This window comes from Colobus angolensis, unplaced genomic scaffold, assembly GCF_000951035.1.
Source record: "Colobus angolensis palliatus isolate OR3802 unplaced genomic scaffold, Cang.pa_1.0 Scaffold44, whole genome shotgun sequence".
NCBI lineage: Eukaryota > Metazoa > Chordata > Mammalia > Primates > Cercopithecidae > Colobus > Colobus angolensis.
The window spans coordinates 5,020,599-5,037,615 of record NW_012117821.1 but is presented as its reverse complement, the minus strand read 5'-3'; the positions used below and the strand labels follow the sequence as shown (position 1 = coordinate 5,037,615).

The following is a 17,017-nucleotide window of genomic DNA, read 5'->3' as shown; positions in this document are numbered from 1 at the left end:
GATATCCTTTCCTGGATTCCATAATGCAACAGCATAAGATGGGCAGGTGCCCCCATATCCTGCTGCTGCTTATCAGGCCTGATTTGGGTATTTATGGCTGTCCTGGCCTTTGGTATCAGGTTGAGTCTTCCTGCTCTTCTGCTCTGGACACCTCTTGGTCTGCCCTATTCTTCTGCCATGATTTGCTCACTGTGTTCTCCTTTAGATAAAAGAATGGAGATGGAATTAAGATGGAATTATGGAGCTTTACAGCTTTACACACTGCTGGTTTTTGTGTCTACTTATAGAACGGGGTACATGTGTGTGTGTTTTGCTGTGCATGTGTACCCACAGACACACTCACAAATGTGCTTGGGCTGAACTTTTCCTCCACACCTAATAACTTGGAGCAGGATCATGCCATTGTGTGCACGGATCATTTGTATTACCGGTTCTAAGGCAGCATTATTATTTTAGACCTCCCTTATGATATTTCCAGTGACTGACAGGCACTGTCATAAATCTACCTGATACTCCTGAGCCTGGAGTTGTTGACGTGGCTTGGAATGTATCACCCGGTTGTCTAGTGTTGCTCACCCACGCTGAGCCTGCTGTTCATTTCAGCTGACTTGCTTCCACCAAGAGAAGGCAGGGAGCTTGGCAACCAGGCGGAATGGGCAGTGGTCTGCCCTTTGTTGAGGCTGTGTTGCTTCCTAGAGCAGGCTTTCCTGAGCATCCTGTCACTGGAACCTGGGAGGATGACACAATAGTGCTAGCAAGATGTGCAATAAGAGATCGCAAAGATGTCTAGTCTAGTTCATCTTTCTCATCAGTGTAGTAATTACACCTTACAAAGGTCGTCAGCCTGTTCTTGGATACCTACAGAATGAGGAGATCACTCCATTCCAAGGGAACTTATTATATTGTCGGGTTAGAAGACTCTTCTTATGTTTGGCCAACATATGGTGAGATAGGAAGTGCACTGGGCCAAGAGTCAGGCATGAGCTCATTCTTCTCCTGACTGCCTTACTGATAAACTATGGGATCTTGGGCAAATCACATTCTCTTTCTGGGCCCCAGTTTCTTCTGACTGTGAAATGGATGAATTGGGTTTCAAATACAGCTCTGAGATGCTTGGGGTTTCTGGAAGATTGCTCAGGTGCTGCAAAGAAGATTAAGGTGATGGTCAAGCGCTGGGCATGAGTCCAGCCATACTGAATAAGAATTATGATGATTTTGTGTTTTACATACGGAGTTTCGAGTCAATGATTTTTGTAGCTAAACAAGTTTAAACAACAAGACTGGATCCTTCAAGATTATTTCCAGGTCTCATATTTTATGATCTTTGAAATTTGTAAAAATTACAACAATCTACTTAGTATTATAGAATAATACTATTTTAAATTCACTTTACATGGAGTGAGTCTAATTCCTCTTATAAGACAGCCTTCCTAATATCCTTGACCATCCTAATGTCCATATGTGCGGATTGTGACATGAATATTAAGACAGGTCTGTTTTGGTGTCCTCTTTCCTTACTTCCTCTCCTGTATTACTCTCTCTTCTACTCCAAGTGCTTTTGCTGTTTCCTGTTCTCAATAGACTATTGGACCTGGCCAGCTCTCACAGAGGAAATTGTCTGATCACCTTACCCTGGAAGAAGTGTTAGCTGGTGGTGATTTAGAGTTTTAATATCTTCCAAAATATTTGGGACTTCTGAAGCCTGAAAGTCTAAACCTCTTCTCAAAAAATGAATCTTGGGGCCAGGCATGGTGGCTCACACCTCTAATCCCAGCACTTTAGGAGACCAAGGCAGGTGGATCACCTGAGGGGCAGTAGTTCAGCCTGGTCAACATGATGAAACCCTGTCTCTGCAAAAATATAAAAATTAGCCAGGCATGATGGCAGGTGCCTGTAATCCTAGCTACTCAGGAGGCTGAGGCAGAAGAATCACTTGAACCCAGGAGGTGGAGGTTGTAGTGAGCCAAGATCGCGCCATTGCACTCCATCCTGGGCAACAGTGCAAGACTCTGTCTCAGAAAAGAGAGAGAGAGAAAAAAAGAGATCTTGGATGAGGAAGTCAGAGGCTCAAAGATGAATTGTGTATGGGCTGTTCTCTTACATCCTTCAGCTGATTCTTCTTCATCCCTTCCTCAGGGTGTGTTTGCCCTAGAGGTGTATTTGTAATTTTGCCTTACAGAAGTGTTTCCAAAAGTTAATCCTTGGAGTACTAATCCTAAATGCTCTGAGATAAAAGGATTCTGTGGCCAGATGCCTTTGGGAAAATATTGTGTATTATGTTTTCCTCTTGGAGACGCACAATGCACCTTGATCTGTTCTAGGATCTGAGAAATCCATCAGGGAAGAGTCCTGTTTATCTTTGTTTAATTCCAGGTTTCCCAAACTATTTGACCACAGTGTCTTGTTTTTCTCTAGGTAATAACTAGAAAAGACCCCCAGGACTGGTGTTCCCCAGAGCATAGTTGGGAAACTCTAGAGTGGTGATTCTCATCTCTGGTGATTTTGCCCTCCAGGGGACTTTTGGCAAAGTCTGGAGACATTTTTGGTGGTCACAACTTGGTGGTGGGGTGGCAGGGTGCTCCTGGTATCTAGTGAGTAGAGGCCAGGGAGGCTGCTATTCATCCTGCAATACCCCGGACAGTCACCTCTGACTAAGAATTATCTGGCCTCAAATGTCAACAGTGCCAACATTGAGAAACTGTCCTAGAAATAGGCAGGTACAAGGTGTGTTTTCAAACAGCCCTTCAAAATCAAGCTTTGAAGCCAATTCTTTTGTGACCAGAAGTGTTTTCTGGACAATGCTGAAGGAGATGCACCCAGATAGTAATTCCCTGAACATAACCATGACAAATTCAGAACTGAGTTCTCCTTCAAATGCAGAGACAGCAGCCAGCTCCCCTGACTCTGCACGATGTGGACTAGGATGAAAGGCCCCTTCTCATTGTAGAGCATCTGGAATCAAGGCTGAGGTAGCTTATCACCTTGTTCTTGTCCTCCCTTCCTGGAATCAAGTGTTTAGCACCATTATAGGAGGAACCTGTTTTCCTAGCTTGCAGATTGGGCCTTACTTCTTTCTTTAATCTTGCCTCAAGCCTCTTTTCTTTTTCTTGGGCTGACAGGGCTTTGTAGCTCCTTCTGGAGATGATGTTCACTTGGTGAAAAAAAATGTGCTTGCTGTCAAGCACAAGAGTGTTTCTGGGATAGGGATTCTTTCAGTCTTTGTGATTTATCTGTTTCCATAAAGCAGAGCAATGATGCTTGTTAGTCACCAGAACTCACACCTGCAGTCTTCTCCATTCAATCCCATTCCATCTCAGGGAGGGCAGTGGGGATTGTTCTAGTTCTCGAGTGTTCTGATTTTCTAAGTTAGTGAACATGAAGTTCCTTGGGGGGGCATGGATCCCTTTGAGAATCTGGTGAAAGTAGTCAGTCTTCTTGCAGAAAAATGCATACTGATGGATACATGCGCACGATTTTACATAGGAGAGGTAGTGCATGGACGTGTGGTGTTAGTAATCTCAGAGTTTGACATGACTAGTTTACAGGACGCTTCTTGGAGGCTGAAATTGCTTTTGTCAGTATATACTTAATATCAGCATTAGGGTGCATGAGGGGAGGATCCTCTTTAGTCCCTGATCTCTAAGCACTGCTATTCTTGGAGATTCACAACACAACGCATTAGTACTTTCTTGTGTTTTGGCTCATTCATTAATTATTATTTAGCACTTATTTAGTTTCTGTATGTCAAGTTCTGTTTTAACCACCGGGCAGTCAAAGGTAGACAGTCTTCCTTGATCTCAATGATAAACTATATAGGAATTGAAAGCCCCCCCAAAAAAAGTGTGGTGGCTCTTGCCTGTAATCCAGCACTTTGGGAGGCCAAGGAGGGTGGATCACCTGAGTTCAGGAGTTTGAGACCAGCTTGGCTAACAAAATCCCGTTTCTACTAAAAATACAAAAAATTAGCCGGGTGTGGTGCCTATAATCCCAGCTACTTGGGATGCTGAGGCAGGAGAATTGCTTGGACCTGGAAGGTGGAGGTTGCAGTGAACCAAGATGGCACCATTGCACTCTCGCTTGGGCAACAAGAGCAGAACTCTGTCTCAAAAAAACAAAACAAAACAAAACAAAAAATAATAATAACAAAAGCAAGGAAGAAAGAAAGAGGGAAAAAGAAAAAAAGAAAATTGAATCCTGAAGGCAGAAGCTGAGAGGAATGGCTTCAGGTTCAGGTGCAGAGCATGTGCTAGGTGAGAACAAGCCATCTGAGACCAGGTCCTTGCCTCTGTGGATACTGGCTCCCTTGTTCTGTGACCCACCTCCTGGAATTGAAGAATTGTGCAGGATCAGGCAGAGTTTGCTTTGGTGCCTGGCACTTGGTTCTGGACTGAAGCTTGGCTTAAGAAGCATTTTAAGAACATTGTAGGAAACCATTCAGAACCTTCTGCCACCCCAAGGCAGCACTGCCCACTCCTGCTTTTCAGTGCCTTTGCAGAATGCTATAGAAATTCCACCTGCCCATCCTACCCCACCAAAAGCATCAGATGGCTAAGCTGGACTTGTAGCTAGGCTCAAAGTACTCACCAGTACAAACCAACAGGACAGCACAGTCATGGACAGTCACCAAGAGTGGTGGCCACTTTGGTGACATCCCATAGATGTTATAGGCAAAGAGCAGGAGCACACAGAGTCCTCACCTTGGGATTTTAGGATTTGACTCATCAGTTGTGATCTATTTTGCCGAAGGAGGACAATGTGAGGCAGCTGGGGGTGGGATTGGGGAGGATAATCATATTCTTGGCTCATGCATATGCCTGGTAGGGGCTAAGGTTGACTTTTCTGATCCCAGTATTCTTATTGATGGGTGCTCACTGATGCTGGAGTCTCTGTTGAGGGCATAACAGTAATTTTGCAGAATGATGAAGACCTTTGCAATGAATCATGTTAATGCCACAGTTACCTTTGTTAGGTCTGCATTGTTGAGCTCCATAAGGAATCCTAATGAATCCAATGAAACAACTAGATATCTCCTTTCTAGTAGGGCACACATTTTAGGCAACCTGGGGAGAGCATGAGCTGGTCTGTTAGTTTGTGCTGGTGAGTGCTTTGAAGTTAGCTGCAAGTCCAGCTGACACTCTTGGTGGAGAAGGGTGGGCAAGTAGGATTTTCTTCTTTTCAGAAAGAATTTTTGCCTGTACAACATCGTGATGTTCTCCCATAAAGAGGGACAATGACGTCCATAGCAGTTGGATTCAAAAGAAGAAATCACTTTTCCATAATTGGTACCTTTTTCATTCCATCTTAAAAAATACCCAGCCCCCAACCTGGCCCCGAATCCCCAGTGAACTGCAGTGCAGGGAAAAAGAATGCATAGAAATTACAATTGTAGCCAGGTAATGAGAGTCAGCTAGACAGCTCTCTGCCTGTGAAAACAGGGCTTACAATTACAGATTTATATGACTCCATTTTCTGCTTTCAATGTAGCCTGTTGACATCTGAAATTGAGAAGCCCATCACTGTGACCTGGGCAGCCTCCTCCCAGCTCCTGTGTCAGGAGAGGTTTATTATTCTTATACACTCTACTTGGAGCCACTTCTTCCAGATTGGCCTAGAGAGGGAGGCTTTTATTTAATTTTATTTTGCTGTTAGAACTACAGTTCTGCAGAGATGCATGTTCTGTCTCCTGAGGTAGGTTTCTGAATCTAGGTGAGGAAAGTGGAGTAACTGAATCAGAAAATGGTTGAGTTGAAAGAAAACTAAAATGGAGCCAAAAGGCCATTTATTGTTGCATTGTGGGTTCTGAGGAGTAGAAAGGTAACTGTAATGTCTGCCAGCTGGAAAATGGTTAAATCAGTTATGGTCCATTTATAGAATGGAGTACTATGCAGCTGTGAAGAGGAATGCAAAAGATTTATTTCCCCTGATCAGAACTGATCTCCATCAGCCCTTAATGTAAAATAAGGAAAAAAATATAGTGCAGTATATATAGTAAGAATCCACTTGCATAAAAGTGATATGTAAATACATACTTTGCATCTACAAGGATGATCTCTGGGAGAGTTCATAAGAAACTTGCAATCCTGTTTGCCACTAAGGAAGCTCTTGTTGGGGGAAAGGGGAGCCAGAAAAGCTTTTCTTAGAAAACCTTTAGTGCTTCAGGATTTGTGTTTTGTTTTCTATTAAGTGTTTGTATTAGTTTCTCAAAATACTTAATGTTAAAAATGAATTTCAGATCTAATAGTGGCTAGCAAGGCTTGCTTTTGGAAAGATGAGCGAATTGTGGTTTGAATGTGAGTAACTGAAGCTACCCAGAAATGAAAAGTGTCTCCAGGAACTCTCATTACTATGTGGGATTTATCACTGCTAATGATAAGTAAGAACTAGAACCTGTCGGCTGAGGTACAGTTTTACCTTCATTTATGGGGATGTATTGAGTACATTATGGGCCACATAAATTGCATTTACACCACACCGATTTGTTATGTGCCATCTGTTAGAAGCTGGACCTTCCCTACTAATGACATGTTTGTCTTCCCCTACCTGGGCTCCCAGCTTCCTCTTCCAGTGTCTGGTTATTCTTCAGCAGGGTGAGGGGGGCAGGAATCAAAGAGATAATCTCTGTGTGTGGAATGGCCAAGTGGGAAAAAGTAAGAAGTGGTGAGGCCTTTGATGACTAGTGTGGTGTGTCCCTCTTGAAAACAATCAAATTCAGCTTAAATAAATACCTGCAGTTCACCTTGGGAGGCCGAGGCGGGTCAATCACGAGGTCAGGAGATCGAGACCATCCTGGCTAACACAGTGAAACCTCGTCTCTACTAAAAATACAAAAAAATTAGCCGGGCACAGGTGGGTGCCTGTAGTCCCAGCTACTCAGGAGGCTGAGGCAAGAGAATGGCATGAACCCAGAAGACGGAGCTTGCAGTGAGTGGAGATCGTGCCACTGCACTCCAGCCTGGCGACAGAGTGAGACTCCGTCTTGGAAGAAAAAAAAAAAAAAATCCTGCAGTTCATACCTCGTTCAAGGTCCAGGCTTCTAAATGCCTTTCTTGAACATTTCCAAGAGGTCCTATCCTCCTTCTGTAATGCCCAGTTTTGAGTATCTGCTAGGTGCATGGTGAGTCAGAAAGCACTCTCCTGGGCATTGGTGCTGGGAGTCTATGGGAGGAAAATTGACCGGATAGCCAGAGGCAGCTCAGCTCTTTGCATCTGAGTGCATTTAGCCTCAAGGTCCTTAAAAGGCATCTTATCTCCTGTTTTGGACATCAGATTCCTGGAGGGCAGGGATTTATTTATCTCTCCACTCAGGGCAGAGGTTAACACATCTCGCCCTGGGCTTTTCTTGGAAAACCCAAGTCAGGCAGGGTGTTACTGGGTTCTAATGTTACAACTGGGAGACCCTCTTCTCAGGACATAGTTCTCTGACAGGAAATGTAAAAACTACAATTGCTAAGAAAAATAAATGAATGGATGCAATGGGTGCACAATGTCTAGTCAGAAAAAAAAACTTGATATGCATTCAGTGAAAAATTGTTGTTCTTTGAAAGTGTAGCTGTATGTGGGGATGGGCTCTGTCTGTCCTACTTCCAAATCCTCTGCCACCACCCACACATAAAGAACCTCTGGCTGTGTGATCCTGGGGGCATTGTTTCCCCTGCCTGGTTTTTCTGGCTGGCTGGGATGTTGGTTGTCCCAGCGTGCAACTTTGTTGGATAATTCAGGGCTTTCTCTTCCTCAGCCTGCCTTTTCTTAATGGTGTGGAATGACTCGGGATTCTGTGTCAGTGCCTCTGTAACTCTTCTCAGTAACTAACCCGTACAGGGGTGTCTTCTGCAGGACAAGAGGAGGAGAGCTTGTCCAGGTTCTATAACTGCTTCTCTCCCCCTGCAGAAGCACCAAGGTGCAGGCGGTATCTAAAAGCCACCACAGTACTAAATAACATGATGCAGCAGACACTGGTTCCTATAAATTACTGGAAACAGTGCTGAAAAGATAATGTAAGGTGCATAAATTCGAGTATTTAGCCAGAAGCCCATTAACTTAGGGCAGACAAAAAGAAAGGAAGAACATTAACAAACCACTCCCCCGTAGGAATTTTTAGTAGATGGAGAAGTAAGAGAAGAGGGGAAACAAAAAGTCAGCATTATTGGAAAGGTGGTTAGAGAAAAGGAAGAAAAACTGTAGAGATGCTTTTCCGGATGGTGGAAGAAAAACTTCTGGTCCTGAGTTGAAACTCCCAGGTGGATTGATCACCATTGGAAGGTCCCATCTCTGCAGTTTATCAGTTTTCTCATCTAGTGGCTCAAATACCACCTTTCCCTGAAGCCTTCTGCAGTGCTCCAGATGAAAACAAATCTCCCTCCAAGATTTATTCTGTTGCACTGTTTGTCTCTCTTGATACTGACTTTCTATTCTAATGATGATTATTTGTGTCCATGTTTTTTTTTTTTTTTTTTTTTCCCCCTAAAAATGTATAAGCTCTCTGAAGGCAGAAATTGTGAGCTGGTGATTGACAATTCAGCAGCTGTTCTACTGCTTAGTATATGCCAAGCTCAGTGCTACAGGGACATAATGAAATAAGCAAAATATGGTCTCAATGCTAATGACATTTACCTTTAGCAGAATTGAGTACAGTTCTTTGCATAGTATATGAGCAATCTCTATTGAATGAAGCTGGCTCAACCCTCTCTTCCTTGTTTTAAGGATGAGGAAATTGAGGTCCATGACTCCTTGAACTTTATAAGATGACACTCCTACTTTGCATAAGGACTAAAGCCGGCAATACTTTTTTCTTTTTTCCTCTATTTTATAGTCTACAAGCAGCATCATTCCCTCTGCCAGTTGTTTAACTGAAGAATAAGTAGGGCTGGGAGAACCTGGAGGTAGCCTTAATCCCATAGTTGGGAATACAACTTCCAGGGTTCACTGAGAGCTAAGGAAATAACGTGAAGGAACGATCAAAGAAAGGCTAGTGGGGTTGGCTGTGTATGTCTGAGAAAGGCTAGAAAAGGATTTCATGAGCTGAGGAGGGGGCTTGTGGTAGAATGGGAGGCTGGATCTTGGGGCAGGCTGACCCTGGGCTCAGATGGCTGGAGAAGTCAATGTCACGAACAGTTTCCTCTTTCACTGGTCATTTTGCAGGGGTTTGTAGGCCCCTGGAGGTGTTATGGATTCAGAGCTCTGTAAACAAACATATCAGTCGAAACTTAGCTTAAGTCAGTCCTTTGTCAAACTCAACAAACAGCCTTTTCTTTTCCTAGTTGCTAGACAGGTTGGTTAGAGCTGGAAGATAACTTAGGAAGCCATCTGATTCAGCCTTTATGCAAGTAAAATATTGCCTCTGTTTAACAGATGACTTAAAAGAGGCCCGGTGAGGTTCAAGGGTCTAAGACCACCCAGGAGAGCTCTCTAGTTGATGGCAGCCCAGTGGTGATTAGTAGAGTGTAGAGCAGCCATTTGTGAACATTCTTTCTGATTAAACTTCAGCAGAATCAGGTTATGCATTCAAATAAAACTCAGGCTCTGCAGACTGACTAAGGATGCCTTTAGCCCTCAACTTGGAGCATGGGAGTGCTAGTGTCTGACACCTTTCACTTTGGCTGCAGTGTGGATGACACAGGATGACTTAAGGTGCCTGTGCTTCTCTGAGATGGTCTGGAGCTGGAGCAGCCATAGGCACACAGAATCATGGGGCCTGTCTCCTCAGTCCTTCTCCATTCATAAGCAGTTATGAATGAAGGGAGTTCGTTCTCAACAGAAAAATTAGTTCTTCTGTTGACCCCTAAGGATCATCTAGGGTTCTCTGCAACTCTGGGAAAATGGGAGCTCATTTTAATTGGGAATCTTTAGATAGGGTGGTCAGAGCTGATATTTATGTTTTATGCACCTCTTTTTTTTCCCCTAACAAAGTCAGTAGTTAAAATTCTTTTGCTGAGATCAGAATTGTCATATTTCTGTTCTGGAAACAAATCAGAAAGAAAAGAGAAAGGGGTTAGATTGGAGGCATAAGTATGGAGGGAAGCCTGGGCCAGTGTCTACCTTCTTTGCAAAGAGAAACTCATGTTTTTGGGGTGGTTCTGGTCTGAATTCAAAACTCAGGGCCTGGGAAAGACAGTTATCTGACAAACCCCTACAACACCATGCATCTCTATCCTGGTAGATGTCTCTGGGCAGTAGGGCTTGGTGGGGAGATGGTGGAAAATCTGTAGTAGGGCTTCCACACTAACCTGGCTCACTGCTGCCTATTTGTCCAGTGCAACTTTGAGGCCATTTACAGTCTCATTCTTCAGATCCGCGTTGTTGGTCCCTCTTTGAGGCTGTATCCCATTCTGCTTTGCTTCACTAGTTAAGCATGTTAATGACTTTATAAGACCATTTTGGTACTTCAAGGCAATGAGTGTTTTATTCCCCTTGGATTGCTCATAGCGCTTGCACTATTTCTGGTAGTTAGAAGAAATGCAATGAACATTTATCCTTATGGTCTTTGGAACATTTCCTGCTTTGAGAAGTAAAATTTTAAGTATTCTTGGTATCAAGGTGGCTAAAATTCTTCTTTACTATCATTATTTTCTTCGAAAGATTTTTTGAAAGAAGTCTCTTTCATAAAACTTATGACTTGGATTTACATGGGTTTACCTTCTCTAACTTCCTACATTTTTGTAGGCTGTATGTCAGACTTTTTTTTTTTTTTCCACATTCTTCCTCCCCAGGAAGACTGTGGGCTCCTTGAGTCTCACACAATGTCTGTGTTCTTACTTTAGGATTAAGTTGTTTTGGGGTCATTGATTTCCCAAGTTTATCCCTTGATAAGTGGTCTCACTGCACCAATATTATGGTTGGGCAAAGAAGGAGAGGAGCCTTGGAATGTGAATCAGGCAAGTGTGATTCCCATTTTAATCATCACAACAAACCTGGGATAAGCATTGTTACCTCAATTTCTGAGAAAAAGAGATTCTCGTCACTTTAAAATTGAGTCATTCTGAATGACAGATAACATAACCCATCTCACGGTGATAATTTTTTTTCACCTAGAGTAGCAGAATAAGAAGTTGAACTCTGTGCAATACACAGACTCTACAATTAGGGTAATTAAAATAATGAGTCTATATTCTTCCTTTTGCCCAAGGCCATACAGCCAGTAACCTGTGAACCTATGATTTAATCCCAGGTCTGCTGGATTAAAATACCTCTAGTTTTTTATGGTTGAAAGAAAATAATAGAATTTAGATTATGCATCATGGGTGACCACTGAAAGCTTGTTGGGGAGCTAAAAGTGAAATTTGACAATATATGTCTTAATAGGGTGATATTGGTAGGATGTTGGGGAGGGTGGGAGCTATGAGAAGGAAAGAATAAGTTGAGGTCCATGGTATTACAATATTCCAGGAAGAAGATTATGGAAATCTGGACTGAAATTGTGGGAATACAGGGGATGGGATTGTTGGGATTTAGCAATGATTGAATGAGTTTGCGAACCATGAGGTCAGTAATATGACTTTTAGTATTTTTCTCTACATGCTGGGAGGCACAGTAACAGCATGAACCAAGACAGTGACACAGACAGAACAGCAAGTATATTATTTAGCAAGCTAAAAGGAAGGAGAATGAGCATGATTTTGACATATGATTGAAGTATACCTGTAGTTCAGAAGGTTGGTATCTTCCAGGAGGTGATTGGATTTATTGGTCTGAAGGTGAAGAAGGACGTCTGGATGGCAGGTGAAAATTGTGGATCTACTAGCATTTAGGTGATAACGAAACTGTCAGAGTCAACAAAATTTCTCAGGAATGGAATGGGATGGGAGGCTAAAATGGAATTTTGGGAATGACCAAAGTGTGGCAGGTCAGTGATAGCAAAGCTGAGAAGAGGCCAGCAGATTTTTAGGAGGATAAGGACTGATCTTTCTCTCATCTCAGTTTCCACGGCAGAGAAAAGTAGCAAGCAGCTGCTGTTGTCCTTGGTGGCTTCCTCTGAAGAGTTTCTAAGATCTCCCCAACAGGATCATTCATCTTTGAATTTCTGAAGCAGTCATGATTCCATGTACTATTCCATGTACTATTGTCAGACTCTATACCCATATTTTTGTCAGGCCTCGTGTCCGGGTTTTTGGTTTGGAAAATATGGCATGTATGTTATTCTTCAGCTCTCTGGAATGAAGAATGAGATACTCCCCAGTGAGCCTGTTTTCCTTTAAGAGTTGATGGCTGGGGCTTTTTCTATTATGAAGCCAAAGTGATGAAGAGCCAAGTGGCCGCTGTGGATGGGAAAGACAAACAGCAATACAGAGAGTGCTGGGGCCCAGAGCAGGTGCCTGTGGAATGGAGCAGAGAGTGTTTCAGGATTCCAGAGGAAGAAGAGCTACAGTAATCCAGGGGAAATGGACCAGAAGAGCCTCCATCAGAACGATTTGCACAGACAATCAAGAAGGGATATCAAGGTAGATAGGGTGTGTGTGTGTGAGAGAGAGAGGTGAGGGAAGGGGTGGGGCGGGGGGAGAGAGAGAGAGAGGATATTATCCAGCATAGTAGAAAAGGAAGAGATTTAGATGATTACTTCAGTGGAAACATATAGCATATGCCTTCTCACAGGTTTTGCTGCCACAGCAGAGAGACTTCTGTGATAGCAAGAAGATTCAGGAGGAAGCACATCAGAAACAAATTCCTTGGCATAAACATCCTTTCCCTTGGGATACTGTAGCCCAACACTCACTGAAAGCTTGGAGAGGAGGAGTAGCCTGATTTCCTCTACCCTAAGAAAAGCCATAGATGGTCTCAGTGTGATAAATGGAGATGAGTAAGAACCAGCACAATGGGAGCTGGTCTCTTTAGCACTGTATTCTTAGGTATATCAGACCCAGTTTCCCATTTTTATAACAAATATTTTGAAACGCTCACTTGACAATACTGAAATGACATTCAAAGACAATGTAACTTTCCTACACACACAATTAAAATCAGCATAATGCCCTAACTATAATATGAAGCAGAAATAAAACAGGAGTAATTTATAACAAAATAGTATACATTTCAATAAATACTCGGGTATGACTACACTTGAAGATATAACGAAGTCATCAGATGGTTCCTCCTATGTATAGAATCACCATGAATAAGAACTATAAAGGCAGACTGATCAGATGTGTGCTATTGGCAATTCAAACACTATGAATGGCATTTACATTTATTATGTAATTTTAAAAAACGGTGAACAGTTTTTTGTAAAGTTCTTCATAAAATAAGTCCATCTTCCTTCAATCTACATAGTATTTGTATTCCTAGAAAATTCAGTCCATTAACACTATACAAAAATATTTTTTGCTTATATGTAAAATGAATTTAGGTCATAGGCTTGGTTCATGACAAACAGGTTCTTCCCTACAAGAATGTCTTGTGGGATATTTTTAAGCTGTGTGGAATGTCACACAATTTTTCATGGCACAACATGGTGTAGAATGATTGGCATTCCTGCCTTGTCACTAAATCCGGTATTTCAACACCGCGTCAAATTTTCCACATGCTCCCTAAGGGGCAGTAGCTTTCTTGTTGATAACCACTAATTTGGAGTTCGTAGTGGCCAGAACAGACCAGAGATGCTGGGAGCTGAAGAGCTGCAGTTATCCTCTATGATCAATTCTTGATACCTATCAGGGAGCCTGGTGCTGGTTAGACTTTGGTGCAACCTAATTTGATTCCTACTGACTTGACCAATTCCATGTTCCACCTGCAACCAAGATTCTTTGATCTGGGCTTTCTGATCTAAGACTCTAGTTACCAACTTTAACCTTCTCCATACTGTAAGTTATATGCCCCCTAGCAGAGCACTTTGCCCTGCTTTGGACCCAAGAATCTTCCTGAGCTGTCATGTGGCTTTTGCTGCACCTTCTTCTTGGAATCAAAAGGAGAAAAGGATCATGACTTCTAAGTAATTTCATATGAAAGTCTTCAAAGAGGGATTGCATGAGTTGTCTCCCAGGCAAGTGGAGCACAGTTGTGTTCTCACATTTGGGTTTAATAGGTAGGGCCTGGGAATTCTGTAGTTTGTTCTGGATTTGTGAAAGCCTGTCCATGCTTTACCTTCTGTAGCCAGAGCTCTAAGTGGTATTTTCCAGAGTGTAAGAATTGTTCATCTAGAACATGGATATGACAATAAATAGCACTGGCTCCTTTGATGAGCAAATTCGTCTTTTTTTCAGTTTGCTTTTAATCCCTTTAGGATATCAAGGAGAAAATCTGAGTTTAGGGTAGAGTGTCTTTAACACATTCCTAAGTTGATAATCTCCTATTTTCAGAAAGAAAAAAGCAGGCTTCAGGCTCAGAGTCCATAGCAGGGAGCAGTATTGACTAGGCCTTAATGGCTTCATTTCCCTGCTTCGCAATTATTTTTATGATTACTCTGCATTTATGGCAGGTGATACTGTTTTTCCATTTTGTTGGAAATATGCAGTTTTCTTTTAAAGTCAATTAATTATAGTAAAAAAAAGAATAACCAATATAAGTAAATACATCAAATTTAGTATACATGTTATATAAATGTAGCTTGTGAAGAAGGAGGTGCATGAATAATTAAGTTTTGGAAACATTGCCATTTTGTATCATTCAAGAGACAGGTTCCTGGGTGTAAAACAAGTTCTGGGGCAGAGGCAGACCACACTTTCAGGGTATTGGCTTGTTGTCAGTTCATTAAATTATTAGTTTTTTGTACAGACACACTCCAGACTATTTACTATTCTTGTTGCAGTCTTTGTCCCTGAATAGGAAAGCAGCATGTTAATGCCTCATATAATTGGTGATGGATGGCCCTTGCTTGTCAGTCTCTGACACTTTGAGTGTTCAGTAATTTCATTATCTACCCATTTCTCTACTCTTTGCAGCCTAGCACTTACAACAAGGTGGCATTCATCCCTAATGACATGGGATGGGCCAGGATTGTGAAGAATCATTCTGCTTTTAAGAAGGGTGAAATTCTTTGAAAGATGACATTTCCATTTTTTCCTCCTCAGTTTAGAACAATGCAAGACTCAGGGCTAAGAATATTTACTGTTTTAAAAATTGACAGAAAAGAATAATTAGCCTAGGTAAGAGGTCTATAAAATGAAACCTTTAGTGACGAATGATAGTACTTGAGGTAAATGTTTTCTAAATCAAAATGGAATAAGTTTTGTTTTCCAAATATGGTTTTTACAACAAGCCTTGATGTAGATTGGATGCCCACCAAATAAATAAATAGGAGCCACATTTGCCATTGGTTTGATGAAGACAAGCTATTTGCTCAGCCAACCTTGGCCAGTTTTGCTGCTTGGAGAGTAGCAAAACCTTGAATCTGAATCAAGGCTGATTTTTTTTTTTTTTTTTAAAGAGACAATTCATAAGTGTGCTTGATACTTACAATATTGTTTGTAATTGTTTGACTACTATGTGCCTCACACATTTATTTCATCTAATCTTTAGAGCAGTGTCTAAGGGAGCTTTGGAGAAGTTAAGTCAACTGCCTAAAGTCACATAGTAGGTAAGGTGGGACCAGGCTTTGAATTTCACATCTCAAGACTGATCTCTATATATCCAAAGTCCATGCTTAGCTACCTTTTTCTTGAAAAATCCATCTAGCCTCAGTTGAAATATTGTCCCCCTCCCTTTTAATTGCAAGACACTTCTAAGGACACGAATCTTGGGAGATTGGAGAAAAAAAGTATCTTGGGTGCTGAAAACAAAACAAATGAAGGAAAACATATACTCACATTTTTCTGGGTCCCAGCTCAGAGCTACTGAATTAGCATTTTTGAGAGTGAGGCCTCGTCACAAGTCTAACAAGCCCAGAAGTGTTGATAGTCATCAGGGAAGGTTGGGAAATGGTGCGTAATCCCATAAGGTAATTTCAGGGGTGATTTTCAAAATATTTAATAACTAGTAAGGACTCAGGCACTCATCAATTAGAAAGGGCTCTGGCTGTAGCCGGAGCAGGTCCTGAGACTCTCTCAGTGCCAAGCCTTAACTCCTTTGGTACAGGATACTAGGAAAGCTGGGAGCTCTAAGATGCAGGCCTGGGGTACCTGGGTGGTGATAGGACACATGGCTTGTTACTAATGAGCCTTGGAGCATGTCAATATCTTAACTCATGTGGCTGTATAAGTGAGCACCAGTTGACTGTCAGTCCTGGTAACATTCATGTAAGAAACTGCAAGCTAGTGTGAAGGGTTTTCTTTTCTTCTATAAACCCCATATTTCTCAAAGCCTCAAGTCATCTGCATAACAATCACAGAGAAGCTCTTTTTAAAAATGCAGCTTTGATAGCACACCACACCTATTAGAATTGTGAGAATCCAAAAGAATGACAGCACTAATTGCTGATGAAGATATGGAGCAACAGGATCTCTCATTTGTTGCTGGTGGGAATGAAAAATGACATAACCACCTTGGAAAACAGTTTGGTAATTTCTTACAAAACTAAGTATATACTCACCATATAATCTAGCACTCATGCTCCTTGGTATTTACCCAAACACATTGAAAATGGGATCTAATTGAACTAAAGAGATTCTGCACAGCAAAAGAAACTATCATCAGAGTGAACAGGCAACCTACAGAATGGGAGAAAATTTTTGCAATTTATCCATCTGACAAAGGGCTAATATCCGGAGTCTACAAATAACTTAAATTTATAAGAAAAAAACAACCCCATTAAAAAATGGACAAAGTGAACAGACACTTCTCAAAAGAAGACCTTTATGCAGCCAACAGACATATGAAAAAATGCTCATCATCACTGGTTGTTGAGAGAAATGCAAATAAAAACCGCAATGAGATACCATCTCACATCAGTTAGAATGGAGATCATTAAAAAGTCAGGAAACAACAAATGCTAGAGAGGTTGTGGAGAAATAGGAATGCTTTTCCACTGCTGGTGGGAGCGTAAATTAGTTCAACCATTGTGGAAGACAGTGTGGTGATTCCTCAAGGATCTAGAACTAGAAATACCATTTGACCCAGCAATCCCATTACTGGGCATATACCCAAAGGATTATAA

At 41.8% G+C, this 17,017-nt stretch overlaps 1 protein-coding gene across 1 annotated transcript in view; it reads left to right on the top strand.

Moving 5' to 3' along the window:
- SORCS3 (sortilin-related VPS10 domain containing receptor 3) overlaps positions 1 to 17,017 on the top strand; it is a 617,501-nt gene that overhangs the window by 134,234 nt on the left and 466,250 nt on the right. The window lies entirely within an intron of this gene.